Source organism: Scardinius erythrophthalmus (assembly GCF_964197995.2).
Source record: "Scardinius erythrophthalmus genome assembly, chromosome: 5".
Classification (NCBI taxonomy): Eukaryota; Metazoa; Chordata; class Actinopteri; order Cypriniformes; family Leuciscidae; genus Scardinius; species Scardinius erythrophthalmus.
Window position 1 is genome coordinate 25792764 of NC_138225.1, and position 17085 is coordinate 25809848.

Consider the following 17085-nt stretch of genomic DNA (forward strand, 5'->3'; position numbering starts at 1 on the left):
TGTAGTTGCTGTCATTCTCCTGCATATTCTCCTTGTTTATTAAAAGACTCTGATCTCCATTCGATTGCGTTTAACTACACATGACAGAAGACCGAACCGAAAGACAAGATTTTTTTTCCCTTTTCTTTTTGCCCATATCGATTTACCTGCAGTCCAGCTACTGTGCAGAAGGACTATTCCCTGGAGGACCACACAAGGAATTTTCTCGATCTAGCGTGCCTCACACACTATCCAGTCCAAGACACGCCTCCCTTGGATGGTCCCTAAAGGGAAAATTTGGCTGCCTATGTGGAGTGGGTGCCGGCAAATTGTGGATCACCCTTTACCGTCTGCCCAGTGGAAAGTCTCAAAGTCTGTTTATTTTTATTTTTTTAGCAAATTCTGTGTTTTCTGTTTTAATTTTTCGGGATTCCATTTAAATGGTTTAATTTAATTTTAATAATCGAGTCTAATTAAGTCTAATTAATTTAATTAATAAAAACAACTAAATTGATTAATTAAAAAATTATTTCTATGAAATGTTTCGTTTTTTCAGAAAATCTGTGTTTTCTGGCAAACAAATGAAGGCATAAAACATTCATTTAATTTATCTTTTAATCATATTAAATAAACTTTTTTGTCAAACAAAGTGCTGCACAACAGAGCTTTACTGTCAAAATTAAAACATGGAAGAAAAAAGGTGATTATTTCATAAAAAATATAGTGTCAATAATAATTTATTATTATTATTATTAGTGTTAGTATTATTATTACATTGAGACGTAGCTAAATTCTACTGTGCAACAGTAATATAATTCTGTCATAATTTCTTCAAGTTAAACAAAACTTTTATTTTGACGGGTTGCCATGAAGACCTTTGTTTCTGTGTTTATGATATGATAACAGTTTTTCTCATATGAAATGCTCATGAAGTGACTTACAGAGTTGCCCAGGAGATGAAGTTCATGCATCCATGTCCTCATGAGGCGGCAGAGGCTGAAAAAGCCACGAGCATCACGCGTGCTTCAATGTGAGTGGTAAATGAAACCGCGCGTCTGCGCCATTCATTCACACAGAGACATGCAGAACATGCAGGTTTATTTTTTAAATAGTCTTTTTAAGTCTTTTTTAGTCTGTTTAATATTCACAGACACTAGTCTATATCACGATTTGATTTAAGTGTACTGACCTACTTTTTATTTATTCATCAAAAAATTTAACAAATTCCGTGACACCGTGTTATACAGTAAGTTCCGTTTTTATGACTGGATTCCACAATTCCGTCCGCGTTTTCTGCATCGCGGAAATTATAGGGCCCTACCAGCTCTAAGTTCCTGTGTCTCCAGTGATCCCACCCAGCCTCCCTCTCCCAGTTCTTCTACCAAAGACAGCCAGTCCTTCGGCCTGCCTCCGCCAGTTCCCTTCAGCCCATCGCGCCCCCTCTGTTGACGCCACTTTGCTGCGTGTTTCTGCCTTGGGTCTTTCAGTCTCCAGCCCTGCCTTGGCAAGGGAATCCCCTGGCCCTGCCTCCAGCCTCAGACACCTTCACTCCACCTCAGCCAGTCGGCTCCACCTTGGCTCCTCTCCCTCGGCTCCACCTGGGGATGTCGTCCGTATGGCTCCACCGGGCTCCCTTGTCCCTCCGACTTCGCCTTTGTCAGTTGTTGCTCTGTCTACACCAAGGACTTCTAGTCCTTCAGCTGTGCCTCCTCCCTCCACCATTTCGGCTCCGTTGGGATCCTCCTTCCCTCCGGCTCCGCCTCGGTCCTCAGTCACACCAGCTCCACCTCAGTCCTTCAGTACCCTGGCTTCACCTCAGCTTCCAGATTCATTGGCGTCGCTCTGTCTTATCTGCTCAACCTGGGTATCTACTTCTATCGGCTCTGTCTCTGTCGGTCGTCTCCCTGGTTCTGCCACCCAGGCCTCCACCATGGCTCCTCCCTCCCTCAATTCTACCATTACTGTAGATGCATTCCTAAGTCAACATATTTTGTTTATTCTGGAACAACATTCCTGTACAAAAATTTAATCCTAACCATATCCCTCCCCCTAAACCTAACCCTACCCATAAGTTATCCCTAAAATCAGTGGGAAATGATAGGTGAATAACACTGATGTAGAGGCCTAACCCTGTTCCTAACCCTGGTTGTAAGCCTAAACTTGACCTAAACTAAACAATAAACTTGATTAGAACTCTGATTGGTTGAATGTAATGTTGTTCCAGGATCAAAGACGTTGATCCAGGGACATGTTGCACTTGATAAAATCAGGTTCTGCAGAGTCGCTGGCCACCAGCTCCTCTTGTTTCTGGGACTTCTCCAGCCCCCAGTCCGCCTCAAGAGCCCCCACCCTCCCTCCACAGTTTGACTTTGAGGTGTGAGGAAGCCTCTTCCCATGGATGGGGGGAGGGGGTGGTAATGTCAGGGTTTTGCCTATGTCTGTTTAGTTTCACCACATTTTGGTGTCCTTTTCCCTATTCCTGTTTTGCCTGCGTTTCTTGGTCATTAGTTTCTGGTTAATCCCACACCCATTTCTGTTTTGGTTAATTATCTCTCACTGTGTATTTAAGCCATCAGTTCTTTGTTGGTCTTGTTTATGTTATTGTGTAGTTGCTGTTCTCATTATCCTGCGTATTCTCCTTGTTTATAAAAAGACTCTGAACTCCATTTGATTTCATGTGTGTTTTACTACACGTGACAGAAACAGGGAGTGTGAGAGAGGCAGATCTTAGATGTGAAATCTGACCTAGAATGCCACAGCAATTGCAAAATGCTATAAAACATGGGGAAAATTGTAGTAGGAGTTTGGGGGTGGAGTCTATTTTTTTCCCCCAACAATCATTATTTTTCTCAGTCAGAACAGAAGTACCATGGCAACAATCTATGTGCAAAATAATTAACTGATGGACATTGAGAGATTTTTATCTGACTAACACACACATACAGTACCAGTCAAAAGTTTAGAAACACTTAGAATAATTCTATGAAACCATAAAACAAATGGATGGCATGGGAATAATGTAGTGATAAAAAAATCTACACAAATAAAAACTATCTTTTAAACATATATTGTATCTTTATTTATTATATCTAGACTACAGCTCTGCACGCTCTGTTCATTCTCTCAATCAACAAGATTGAGGTGCATCCTGTGATACTAATTAAAAAGTATTGAAGGAATTCACATGTATGCTGGAATCTCTTAGCATCTTTTTTCCTTCACTCTCTCAACTATTTCCAAAAACAAACGTTTTAACGAAAATGTCAGTTTCTTTCAAATTAAATGTTTTGTTTAGTAAAGGATTTTATAAGTAGGCACAATAAGTATTTTTCCATGCCTTCACACCAAGGTTTTCAAGATCATTATGAACAAATGTTCTGTCAAGTGTGTTCAAACATTGGATAGGGTATATTTGCACACTCTACAGACTTTAACACACACATACTGTAAACACACTGATCATTGGCATACCTCCTAAAACAAAGACAAAAACCCACCTAATGCAAGACAGTCTCTAAAGTAAAGTCTGCATGAAATAGAATTTGCCCTATCTATTTTCTAAGTGCATGTTATTGATGTTATTCTTCCAATTCATCCATGCAAATATTTTGGCCTTGTAATTTTTAATCAAAATGTCATTCTTCTGTCGTCTGTTGAAATTACAGACTTATTTGGTCATCTTACAACTGACTGCAAGCTCTTATTTAGATTTGCCTCCATCCAATCAACAATCGATGGACTGAACAAGTCTGATAATCTTTCTCACCCGGATGTACATCACAGAATGAAAGAAAAGATATGTTGCTAATTCCATTACATTGTAACTTTAAAGGGGTGGTATAATGACTTTGATGTCCCCAGAGTGTGTATGTGAAGTTTTAGCTCAAAATACCCCACAGATATTTTTATATAGCATATTAAATTTGTCACTTTTTGAGGGAGAGCAAAAACGCACCGTTTTTGTGTCTGTCCCTTTAAATGTAAATGAGCTGCTAGTCCCAGCACAGAGGGCGGAGCTTCAAGAGCTCATGTCCTTTTTACCTCACACAGACGTGCACTGAAAATTTCAAAGACTTTTAGCCTTTTATGTTCAAACCGAAGTCAGACAATGACGGAGAGACTCAAGAAGAAGTGACAACAAGACAACATTTCTGAATGGTTAGTTGGTGAATTTATGTAGCTTATGTGTAGTTATCTTCTAGTCATTGATTAGCATATTATTCTGTCTTGATAATCTATAAATCGCGTTCCTGGGGGCGGGGTTTATGTAAATTTTAGGATTAGTGATGTCACTAACCCGGAAGGAAGCTTGTGTAGTCTCTACCAGCTGTTTGTTGTAGTCCTTAAAAAGCAATTTCTTTAAAAGAAAATATCTCCCTTTGCTTTGAACTTTGAGCGTCATAACTTTGCAGATGTTGTTTATGCTCAAACAGCAACATTACACACTAACTAAAGTTAGAAAAGTGAAATCATATTCAACCACCCCTTTAAACTGGCATCCATAAAAGAAAGTTTGATATAGAGTAGGCCTGAATGCATCCAGACATCCAGTCACATTTTGACCCTGAGTATTTTGACATGATGGGTTTATGTCTAAATGTTTTTATTTTTTGGGTGGGTGCAGAAAAAGTGATTGGAGCTAAAAATAACACTATTCTCAGAAGCACAAAGAATGTCATTGTGATCAATACAAAATAAATACAAAAGAAAAACATGTCTGCAAACTCTATAACTCTTAACATGTATTACTGACATCCCTTTGTCCTCCCCTTCCTTCCTTCTCTACATCCTGCCTTCATACTTCCTATAGTCTGTCTGTTATATGATTTAACATTCGTCTCTGGTGGCTCAGCAGATAACCAGAATTACATAACAAAAGTTCCAATGGCATTCATGTTAAAACAACAACAACTGCCAGAAAAACAAGCCAGTCTGAGAAGAAACATGAATATCGGGAAAATGTAATGGTCGTGTTTTTTGTGGGTTTGAAGCTTAATCAACCAGGGACCAGTTGCATAAACATAGCCATTATAAGACTGTGTCTTAAGAACTAGTTCGACCAACTAGCAGTTAGACAAGAGGTAATCAGTCATACTTTTCCAATTCAAATTAGACCATCTACTTTTTATGTACCTGGCTTTAAAAAGTCAGGACCAGATTTGAAGAAAAAAAAAAGTAGATGACAAACTTTTAAAACTTATCTAAGCAGTTTATGCAACCGGCCACAGAACAAAAGTATTTTTCATGCAACTAAATGACGACTTATGACCACTGTGTAAACAACAGATTAACTAAGAATCATGTGGTAAGGGTGTTAACAGACACATTCTCTGTCCTGTGCTGCCCCCTGCTGTTATACTCAAACTGACAGCAACATTTTCATACCACCAATCTAAAGCAGCCTAATGAAAAAATAAGAATGACAGGTGACAGGTCCAATGAGCTTTCAGCATGGTTTGTATAATGCTATAATGCAATTAACATAAACAACATTGCATTTGTTTGTCTATGTAACTATAAACTTTACAAACTTTGTAAGTAAAGCTTTATTTATATAGTACCTTTTAAAAACAGTGTTTACAAAGTGCTTTACAGAACAGAAATGCACTTGTGCATTCACAGAGAAAAAAAAAACAAACATGCATAGACAAATCATATAAAGAAAATAAAGAAAACAAAATACAACAATAAAATAAATCAAGGAAAGGCCCTGTGAACAAACGTGTTTTGAGATTGGCTACTTTTTAAAGGTGCACAGTGAGTCGATTTCTCGTAGGTTGTCAGGAAGAGGGTTCATTAGCTTGGAACCGCCCATTTTTAGCCGTGTTTTTGGTACAACTAACAAGTTACTATTGGATGTTTGGAGCGATCTTGCTGGAGTATATTTCTGTCATGACAACTCTCTGAGAGATTGGCATGTAAATGGATGTGGCAATGTTAACCCTTACGAAAAAAAAGTATACTTCAAGTTCATTTTATGAAGTATACTTGAGTAATGTTCAAGTATATTTTTAAGTATACTTTATGTAGTAAGTATACTAATGTCAATATGTACTAGTAGTAAACTTGTAAGTGTACTATTTTAATACCGCTTGGGACTAAATTGGCCCACTTGAAGTATATAAAAGTATATGTTTTTAAGTGTACTATAAGTGTAACAGTAGTAAACTTTAAGTGCACAACTAGTTTTCTTTTAATGTACTCTCAGTAAACTACTAGGTTAGTAGTTTTATACTACAAGTTTTCTTTAAGTGAACTTAACATCATGCTTATAGTTTACCATTTATATATTATTTTTACTCTTTTAGTGTACTCTCAGTAAACTATTAGTTTATTAGTTTTATACTACAAGTTTACTTAGAGTACACTAAAAGAGTAAAAATAATATATAAATGGTAAACTATAACCATGATGTTAAGTTCACTTAAAGAAAACTTGTAGTATAAAACTACTAAACTAGTAGTTTACTGAGAGTACATTAAAAGAAAACTTGTAGTATAAAACTACAGAACTAGCAGTTTACTGAGAGTACATTAAAAGAAAACTTATAGTATAAATCTACTAAACTAGTAGAATTCTTTGAGTGAACTTATCATCATACTTATAGTTTACCATTTATTTATATTTCCAGCATATCTGTGCCGCCGAAATCGCGGCACCGATTATAAACGTTTGAGGAGGGATTAACATGATGCCGACAACGCAGCAATGCTGAAACAGATTTATAGATTATATTACTCCAAGCTTTTTGCTATAACTATTGTGCCTTTTAAACTCACAGTTATAGCAGCCAAAGAAAATGTAATGTTTAAATATCAAAGGCTAGAGCCTAACTAAAGCCAACACCTTTCACCATCATGGTAACTACAAATGAAACAATAAATAATCAACATCTAAACCTCTGTTGATTCTCAACAAGATATTTTGTAGACGTCTGATAGAAATAAAGTCAGTCTGTTTAGTAATAAATTTAGCTGGTAATGTTCGTCTTCGGTTCAAACTTGCAATGGCACACTCTGCGCACTGTCACCTGTTTAAATAGGCCACGCCCCTCCCTTACAGAAGCTAAACATTATGTCAGCTTAACATGATTAGTGCAATGAATCTTTCAGCTAAATAGTACAAACAACTAATGTTGTTTAGTAATGATAGCAGGTTTTTACTAAACATAAAAGAATAATGATTACTCGTAAGTTTAATTAGAAACAAAATCTGGGTTTACAGTGCTTCATCGTTCTCATCGCGCCCAGAGGAATTTGAGCTACGTCGGTTGGTGACGCCCCTTTGGAAATGATTTGTCTACATACAGTAGCTTCTCCAGACCATACACTCAGTTTCAACTGAGAAGGGTCTGGTGTTAACCAGGCTACCATTTATATATTATTTTTACTCTTTTAGTGTACTCTCAGTAAACTACTAGTTTAGTAGTTTTATTCTACAAGTTTACTTTTAATGTACTCTCAGTAAACTACTAGTTAAGTAGTTTTATTCTACAAGTTTTCTTTAAGTGAACTTAACATTATACTTACAGTTTACTATTTATATACAATTTTTGCAGTTGCAGTAGGCCTACAGTACACTACTATGTTCAAATGTTATTTTTTATACTTGAAAAATACCGTTAATTCTACTTTAATTTTAAAAACATTTTATTAGCTTCATCCTTTTTTATCAACACTTAAATGTCGGTAAGTTTCATAAAGAAAGGCAACATTTTGTTAAAATGTTGAGAAAATAGTTGAGAAAAATCACATTTTTGTCAAAGACTACGCCTTGATCAGATCCAGAACGATGGTCAAAACACAGGTGGAGTAGATCGAGTCCAACACCCCCAAAGCTTCACAGTCATTTTCTCTTCATGGGTTAGGCCTACGCTTCATTTCATTTGGAAACATTAAGCAGTTTTGATTTACAAGCTGTTTAATGTTTGATGTCACATTATTTTACATTTGAGTGAGCAATCTTCTATCACATGTTTCAGCTTCTTCTTCTACTGTGTTTTGATCCAGAGATTCTGTTTTATGTTTTACATATCTGTTTTATAGCAACACTTTAATCAATATTTTCAAACAGTTTCATAAGACTGTATATGAAAAAACGATGTAAAAAAAGTATATTTAATAGGCTACTCGATCAAAAGAGTTAACACAACTACAAGCCAAGTATACTTTGAATAATTAAAATTTTAAGTATATCTCGATCAAAAGATTGAGTACAAGTATAGGCTAAATATACTTGGACTTTTCTCTCAGTATAAGTCAAGTACACTTAAGTGTATTTAAGTATATTTTTGAGAAGTATGTAAAATGTAGACTGAAAGTATGCTTTCTTCTTTTTAGTTTAAAAGAAGTATATAACACTTGAATAAACTTATTTTCCATGGTTATTTTATTTACTCTACACTGTAAAAATAAAAGGTGCCTGGAGGAACCTTTTGGGGTTCTTCACTTTGCCACACCGGCGGAACCGTCTGTAGATCCTCTAGGCACCCTTTAAAAAGGGCCGGTTCTCTGAGGAACCACACAGGTTTCCTGAGGAACTCTTATATTAGGCACTGTGTGGAACCACTTTGGGTGCCTCCAGGAACCAAATTTCATTTTTTTTTAAATATTTAATTTCATGTTGTTACTATGGTTACCTTTGACATCTATTATAATAAACAAATTGAACCAAATACAAAATAAGAATTGTTTATTACATATTTGATATTCATTTTTATACATACACTTCCATGCACATGGGGAAAAAAGCTAACTACAGATTAATATCAATGAATACACAAAAAAATAGTATAATACATAAGCAACATGAATAATCAACCATGTATACAATAGATAAACAAGAAAAGACATCTCAACAAAATGCATGGAAACACATATGTTCCACGAAATAAATCAATGTAAATAAAATTACATTTGAACAAATTAAAAATGTCCATCATACTTAACTTTAAAACATTTGTGTTTCAGTCCGATGGTAAGTCTGACATCACTGTTTCCAAGTCCAAAAGCTCTATCAGATGCCAAAAACAAACAACAGTGCTAATATACACTCATTGTGCTGTAACCTTTATCTCTATTATATACCGAAATCTCTGATGGTTAGTTATTCAACTATTTTGAATCATAAAATGTTTAAGTCTGGGATGCCGTTAGACTGGAGACTGTAATGTACAATATGGCTTTTGAAAAGCTTAAATGTGTGACTTGAATCAACAGTGTTCATAAATGGTTGTTGAGTATTCTCATGAAACAAGATAGAGGAAGTAGAAGTAGAGGCTTTGACCCAGAAACAGAGTTAAGGTGCAGTAAAATGATCTGTTGTTCTGTGAATGTTCACTGGTGAATTCCAGTCATTAAGAATCCACACGATCAGCAATTTCGTTTGTGGTCAAAAATGTCACTATGGGACCAAGTTGGTGTGAGGTACTTAACGAGTTAGAAAAGTGAAAAGGTACAGCATCGTTTTCCGTTTGTTTTTCCTCTGTTCTGGTGGATGGTCCGGACACTTCAATGATTTTCAGGTCTACAGGAGGATTTTTATTCTTGTTCAAACTTGTATTTCAGCTTACTGAGATCCCTGCAAAGTACAAAATTTACTGTTAGTAATGTTATTAAAGTGATAGTTGTGAAATTGAAATAATTTCCTCAGCCTTGTGACGGTCCAAACCTGTTTGACTTTCTGTCTGTGGAACCCAAAAGCAGATCTCAGGCATAATGCAACCCCTGTCACCGTTCAATTTCACTGCATGAAACACAAGAAGAAAACAAATGTGTAAATCATTCATGAAACCATTCTTATGCACACTTGTCTAGTTCAATTCAATGCAACAATTTATGTAAAAATGGTTAAGCTCCAAAAATGTCCCAGAAAAGATCCTAAAAATAATCAATGAGTTCACAACTCATGTGTTATGGGTTGTGTTGCAAGTCTTCTGAAGCCTAATAGCTTTTTCCTTTTTTTTTTTTTTTTTTTGTTGAAAAAGACTAAACTTGAAGTTATAATTCAGAGTTAAAATGTCTATAGCGTTTTTTGTGAATCAAACCTGTGATATTATTTTTCTGAGTAACATGAATGAGATTTGAGATCATGAGAAAAGATTTTCAGAGAGTAACTGATTAAAAAACACAAGTACACAGTCAAACAATACAATTGCACACAGAGAAAGTTCATAGTAATAAAGTACAGCATGTGGTGCAGGTAACTTACTGTAATTCAATGTTGCCACTGAAATGTTCAGATTATTTTAGAAATGTAATGGTTGTTCTGGGGAAACAAAAGAACAAAGCTGATTATTCACAACATAATATTTATTGACCAGTAAATGGCTTTAAAATGGTATTTGAGAGAATGAGGGCACCTGTAGTAAGTAAAGTTAACATTAGGCTAAACAAAAACAGAGCAAACTATAACCTGTTTTTGTTATTCATAACAAACGCCAAGAATCAGAGAATTTTCTAAATTAGTTAGGCTATATCAGCAATTTGAAGACACAGTTGTACAAAATATGTTGAATTGAATGACTAAATCAATCTAAGACAATAAGTCAATCATTTCCATTTGTTCATTAGATCAACGTAAGTTAGTTAGCATCGCGGCTAAAACCAGATACTGTGCAATAAACGAGTGGTAAACACTGTAAAAACGTAGTAATGTATAATAAATTTAGTTTATATATATGTGTGTTTAAATATATAGTGAGTAGACTGTATATTTATTTGGCGAGTTTACAAACCTTGTAATGGAGAGCCGAACAAACGGCGGAAGCTTTGATGAGAGGAGCCGTTACTTTCCTGATGACGATCAGCTGAGCTTTGTTGCGCGCGAGCAGCGCGAGCATCACTGAAGCGACGACAGCAGAGGAATAGGCTAGCAGCAGTTTCGTGACAGAATAAAACTTCTCTCCTCCTGCTTCTCCTATATAATATTATTATTATTTAGTGTTGTTGTTTAAGGTTTAAATGACTTAATAAAATAGGCCTATACTAAATATATGTAAGCTACCCAAGTGAAAAAGACTAGGTTACTGTTAAATGTATTAAAAATGCATTAAAGTATATTTGTATTGTAGGTCTACTAAAAACACACTCAAGTACATTTTTAATACATTTAATAGTACGTCTTTTTCACCTGGGTATGTATACTGAATCAAACTTAAGTAGCCTATAATAATTATAATAATAGGATGATAATAATAATAATAATAATAGAATAATAATCTAATTCTGGCCTCACTGAACCATTGGGTTCCTCCAGATGCTGGCTTTAACATAAGAGATCTTCCAGGAACCACTTAAATGTTAAAAGATCTTCCAATAACCCTTTTATCGCATTCAAGTTCCTCTATTTTCCCCCAAAGCACTTCAGGGTCTCATGGTAATGAAAAGGTGACTCCAGAACCTCTGAAGTAAATACAAAGTGCTTAAAGGATCCCATAAGTTCCAGCAAGAACCTCAAAGATTGTCAATGCTCCTCCAGTAACCCTACTATAGGAAAAAGAGCTTTGAGGCACCAAAATTACATTTTGAAGTTCCTTGAGTATCCAACAGGATACTTGAGGCACGTTTAGTTTTTACAGTGTATAAGCTATTCCACCCGAAACTTTGTTACTATATAAAGCTGAACATGTTAGTTTATAAGACGTTGTGTAATATTATGTTTTTAAAAAAGTATTTAATAAGCTACTCAATTAAAATAGTAAACACAAGTACAAGCCAAAAATACTTAGAATACTTAATTATACTTTTAAGTATATCTTGATCAACAAGTATGGGCTAAATATACTTAGACTTTTCTGTCAGTATAAGTCAAGTATACTTAAGTGCAATTTGAAGTATATTTCTGAGAAGTACATAAAGTTTATTTCTGAGAAGTATATAAAAAGTAGATTGAAAGTATACTTTCTTATTTTTAGTTTAAAAGAAGTATACTAATAGAACACTTGAATAAACTTATTTTTCGTAAGGGAATGTATTTGGTCTTGGAGGAATAGATCTACTGCGCTGCTGCTGTACAGAGACTTGCTACTGACAATACATCCACAGACATGCTGCCGTGAGCACGTAAGACATGCTGCTTCTGCTCATATAGCATAGCATATACATGAAATAACCCCTGTAGCAGATCTATACAGGTGGAGCTGGGGAAGGTAGAGGGTTTCTGAAAGCACGCTGCTGCTAACAGCAAACAATGCCACGTGTTTAATGGCAGCTGATGCCACAGCAACCAATCAGCTGCACTACGTAGATAACAATGTGATCGCTAGTAATGCCGAGTTCACACTGCACGATTTTCAAAGTAGTCGGTCACTGTTCTTTTCAGACAGCATGACTATCTCGGGTAACATTCAGTTGCTGATGTGTTCACACTGCACGATGGATCGGTGACAGGAGGTTTCACACTGCATGACTTTACAAAAGAAAGAATTGCAGAAAACTTTTGGCTGGTCCGCAAACTACGTTTCACAACCAAACACAGACGAGAAGTGATAAGGAAATAACGCAAGATCACGCGTGCATGAGACCGGAGTTCTCGAGTGAGACTGAAATTTGTATTAAAAATGATAGCCTGCAAGAAGATTTGCGATCCTAATTGTCTGTGCGCTGATTTGCAGCGAAAAGGAGAAAAAAAAAACAGATTATGCAGGAGGAAATGGTTGGGGAGAGAGAGGAGCAAGGATTGTGTGTTCTGCAAAGAGAGTTGGGGGTAAATAAATAATTTTGCAATGTGCTGCTGTTGCTGCTGGTCAAGCAAATGTTTGTGCTTTGTTTCTGTTTGATATGATTGTAAATATATCTATTAAAATACTGATATTCTGGTCTATAACTCCTCCCCGAACATCCCGCTGTCCTGTTTCTTGCTCTCTCATTGGCTGTAGGTCATTGCCGATGTAGTTTTCAGTCAGACCACATTCACACAACAGGATTTTGAATCGCCGACAGGTCCAGATATTTAGCATGCCAAATATCTCACGGGCGTCTGCGACTCTCTCAGATCTGGTCTTTGATAATTCACACTGCGTGATTGTCACTCGCGTGAACAAGCACCGATTTGCCTATGATTTCGGGCATTTGTCGGCGATCTCATAAAACCTGTCGGCGAGCGAAAATCGGGCCTAAAATCGTTCAGTGTGAACTCGGCATAACAAATTGAGTTAAGGACCTATCAGCCAGCACCATCTAGAATTTCATGACAGAACTTTGTATTTATTCAACAAATTAATAAGGTAGGCTATATTGGGGGAGTACAATGGAGACATTTAAAAACTAATAAGAGGATCTTTAATTCAATTCTGAATTAGCCTATACAGGCAGCCAGTTTCTCATTTTAGAGCAAGTTAGCATTCGCAAAGCTGCATTCTGAACTCTTTGTAAGTGTTTAATAGAGCTAGCTCTGGTAACCCAACAAAACCCTTTTCAAATTGTAACAGCAACTTCAATCAGTCACCAACAGAGGATGCTGTTGGATTCCTTGGCTGAACCTTTATGAAGAATAAACGTTTCATTATAAATAAATCAACTGAATACATGCTTACTGAGCTGGTGACATTTGTATTTGATTGTATATTATTACCCTTGATATTGTAATCACTATTATTACTGTTAATTAGTATCAAGGTGATGATACACAGGGCAACTTTTTGAGCAATGTTGCAGGGCAATCTTGCCGAGCGATTGTTGCTTGGCCACTTTCCCATTGAAAATGGGCAATACATTTCTATCTGGATACTTTAGATAGGTCGTGGGCCCTGTGTCTCATCTGGTTTCCCGTTGACGGCAACATTGCCCAGCAACATTGCTCAAAAAGTTGCCCTGTGTATCAACAGCTTTAGGCTATTTATATTCAAATGTATGGGCCATGTGCAAATTTTATGGGCAGACTACACATCTAGAACAAGGAGGCTACATCAGGTATGCATCACAGCATCAGTTATTTAAAACAATGGCTAAACAGTTAACTACCCTCTGAAAAGCATTAAATAACTATTTAAATGTTGAATATGCCTATATTATGCACAGTGATAGCTAGATAATGCACACTAGATAGCTAGATTATATCCAAAAGCATGGGAACGCCCCCCTTTGGGGTTTGCTATTCCAGTAATTCCAGTGAAAACAAATCTTGATGACATTCTAGATAATTTTGCACCATGACATTCTAGAGAATCAAGTACTACAAACATGCAACAGTTGGGAAAGACCCTATTTACCAATCCAGCATGACACACTGTCACACTAGCTCCCTATTGAAATTACTAAACTGTACTGTACAAAGAACAGGATAATTGAAAGTAGGCCTAGTGTGAAAGATTGTTAAAACGAGGTTCAACACAGCACATGCCCCCAACCCCACATATACCATAACAAGCATCCTTTCTCCCACACACACAAACTGCTGGTTTTATGTCAAGAGTCACGTCAACCATCAAATTCCCAGTCACAACAGCAACAGGTTTCCAAGATAGACTTAAAAGGGTTAGTTCACCCAAAAATGAAAATTCTGTCAATACGTAGGCTCACTATTGGCCACACTACATCAACTCACTCACAATGGCTGGGCACTTGTGATGACACATCAAGGATGTTAAGAGGCTAAAAACAGGTTTAAAACTTGCCCCATTTAAGTCAACAGGGTGCAAATTTTAAAAAGAGGATAACAGGGTGTAGGCAACACCGATTTTTGACGTTGTTCTCTGTACTGACAGTACTCCAAATTTACAGATAAATGAGCTCAATGTTAAAATTGACCGGAGTTCTCCTTTAAGGTTGAGCCACTGTAGTCACTTGGACTATATTAACAATGTCTTTACTAACTTTTCTGGGATGGCATATCAATTACCTTGGCAAGGACAAATAGTATGCGAGTTGGGACGCAGCACCAGAGAAACACATCATAACAAATGCCAGATGATCAATAGTCTGTATGAGCTGTAGCATCTCCATGAGATTATGATTAATGAAATTTAAGCATTAAGTATATATATATATATATATATATATATATATATATATATATATATACACCCATAAAAATGACATGACCCACTTCTTCCAGCGAGATTCTGAAGTGTGCAAACGATGGACAGGGACAGTTTTCCTATCCCATGAGGCCACGGGAGAGGATTTATGAATGGCAGTGAAGTGACGTAACTGCCGCTGGTAGGTCAAATGATAATGATAACATGCCGAATAATATATCTGGATTATATTCATACTATTCAAGAGAGTTTGCGATTTTGGATGAAGTCCAGAGTCAGCCATGCACACTCTTAAAGGCGCACTATGCAGCTTTCCGTTTTTGTCAAACAGTGACCCCTAGAGTCGCTGTGGAGTACTTGTATTTAATGTTACTGTCGTAAATACCACTCGCGCAGAGCCGTCTCTGCACTCACGGCCTGATCCCTTCCGCCCTCTATACCAGTAGCGATATTTTTTTTCCCAGGATGGTAGGGGAAGACTCATGAATATTCATTAGGGAAGTCATCCCTGATTGGTCTGATGACCTACACCTAACCCCACCCCTAAACCTACCCATCACTGGGGGTCTTATGACCTCCCTAACCCCGCCCCTAAACCTACCCGTCACTGGGGTTAAGACCAATCAGGGATGACTTCCCTAATGAATATTCATGAGTCTTCCCCTACCATCCTGGGGGAAAAAAATATCGCATCCTGGTACCTGTTGTAGTAGGATGGAAGCTGTAATGAGTGTAAATAAGGTGTGGCCCCTTTAAGAACTGCGCGCGCCCTGTTGAACTGTCGGCAGTCTGTATTGTATGTGCACCTCGAACACCCCGTGCATGCGGGTTATTTCAGTTTGATGCTCGTTCTTATCCTACTTTTGTTTATCAAGTAAAGCTGTGGACGGTAGAACGGGTGACAGACAGTTACACGAGTTCGATTGGGGAATAAAGTGCAAGTTGTGAGATGCCAATCGCCTCCGTGAGTCTGTCTGGCCTCTAATAACTTCATCTGTGAGCTATCCCTATTGTGTATATGTGCAGTGCCGTAAAGCAATTCGTTACATCGTGAGACCTGATATCACGCAATACTTCCTGAGGCTGAGGCCGGCGGCTCGCCGGCCCAAAGTTGCAGGTGTGGTGGCAGCGCGACGACCACCATTCAACCCGAAAAAAGTCATAACTATTCCAATGACTCCGAAGCTGTTTGGTTAAGGTAAAAAAGTTACTTAGTTCACCTTTAACAGCTATTGCCCACAACCCATTGCTGGACAAGAATTTGATTAGAACTACAAACACGAATTAAAAGTGTTAAAAAACGACAAACATGTGCTGGATATGCAAGTCCGACGGTTACGTAGAGAGGTTTAAGATGTGATTCCAGAGATGGGAGTAAGTCACACATGGTCAAGTCACAAGTAACATCAGAATTTTTATTTTACGGACATGGCCGATTCGCCCAGGATTAAGATCACAGACAACCTCCGCAATTATTACAAATGACTAGAGGTCACCAGGTAATACTTATCCCGTGCGAATAGGGAAAATTTGGAATTATATTGGTTTTATAATAAATGTCATATGTTTAACTTTGCTTATATATATATTTTTTTTTATGGAATATCACCGGCAGACATTAACTTCCCCATTAAGAGCCAATATTTGACCCCTTCAATTGATTTCCAGGGGCATTTATAACTATGTTCTAACCATTTTTTTTTATAACCATGCATTTACACTGCAATTACAATACCATAAATAATGTTATGAGATTAATGATTTAAATATGATCATCAATATAGAAATGATTAATATAGAAAAACTGAGATGCTAAAAAATAATAAATTATATATTTTTTATTATGAAATTAAACCCGCCAGTAGGTGGCGCCAAATCACAGTCTTAATGAACGAGTCATAGAAGCATTCATTCAACTGATTCGTTCAAAATGGCAGATTCATTCTGGAACTAGCTAGGTCACTGAATCACAAAAACCCTGGATTCGTTCAGATATGCATCTTTGTTTACTTAACTGTTATATAAAATCATTATCACATTTGCAATCGCGCCATAAATATATAAATTACTCATAGCCTACTATGAGTATTTTTTTCCACCACATCTTGAATTTTGGGTGCACTATAATT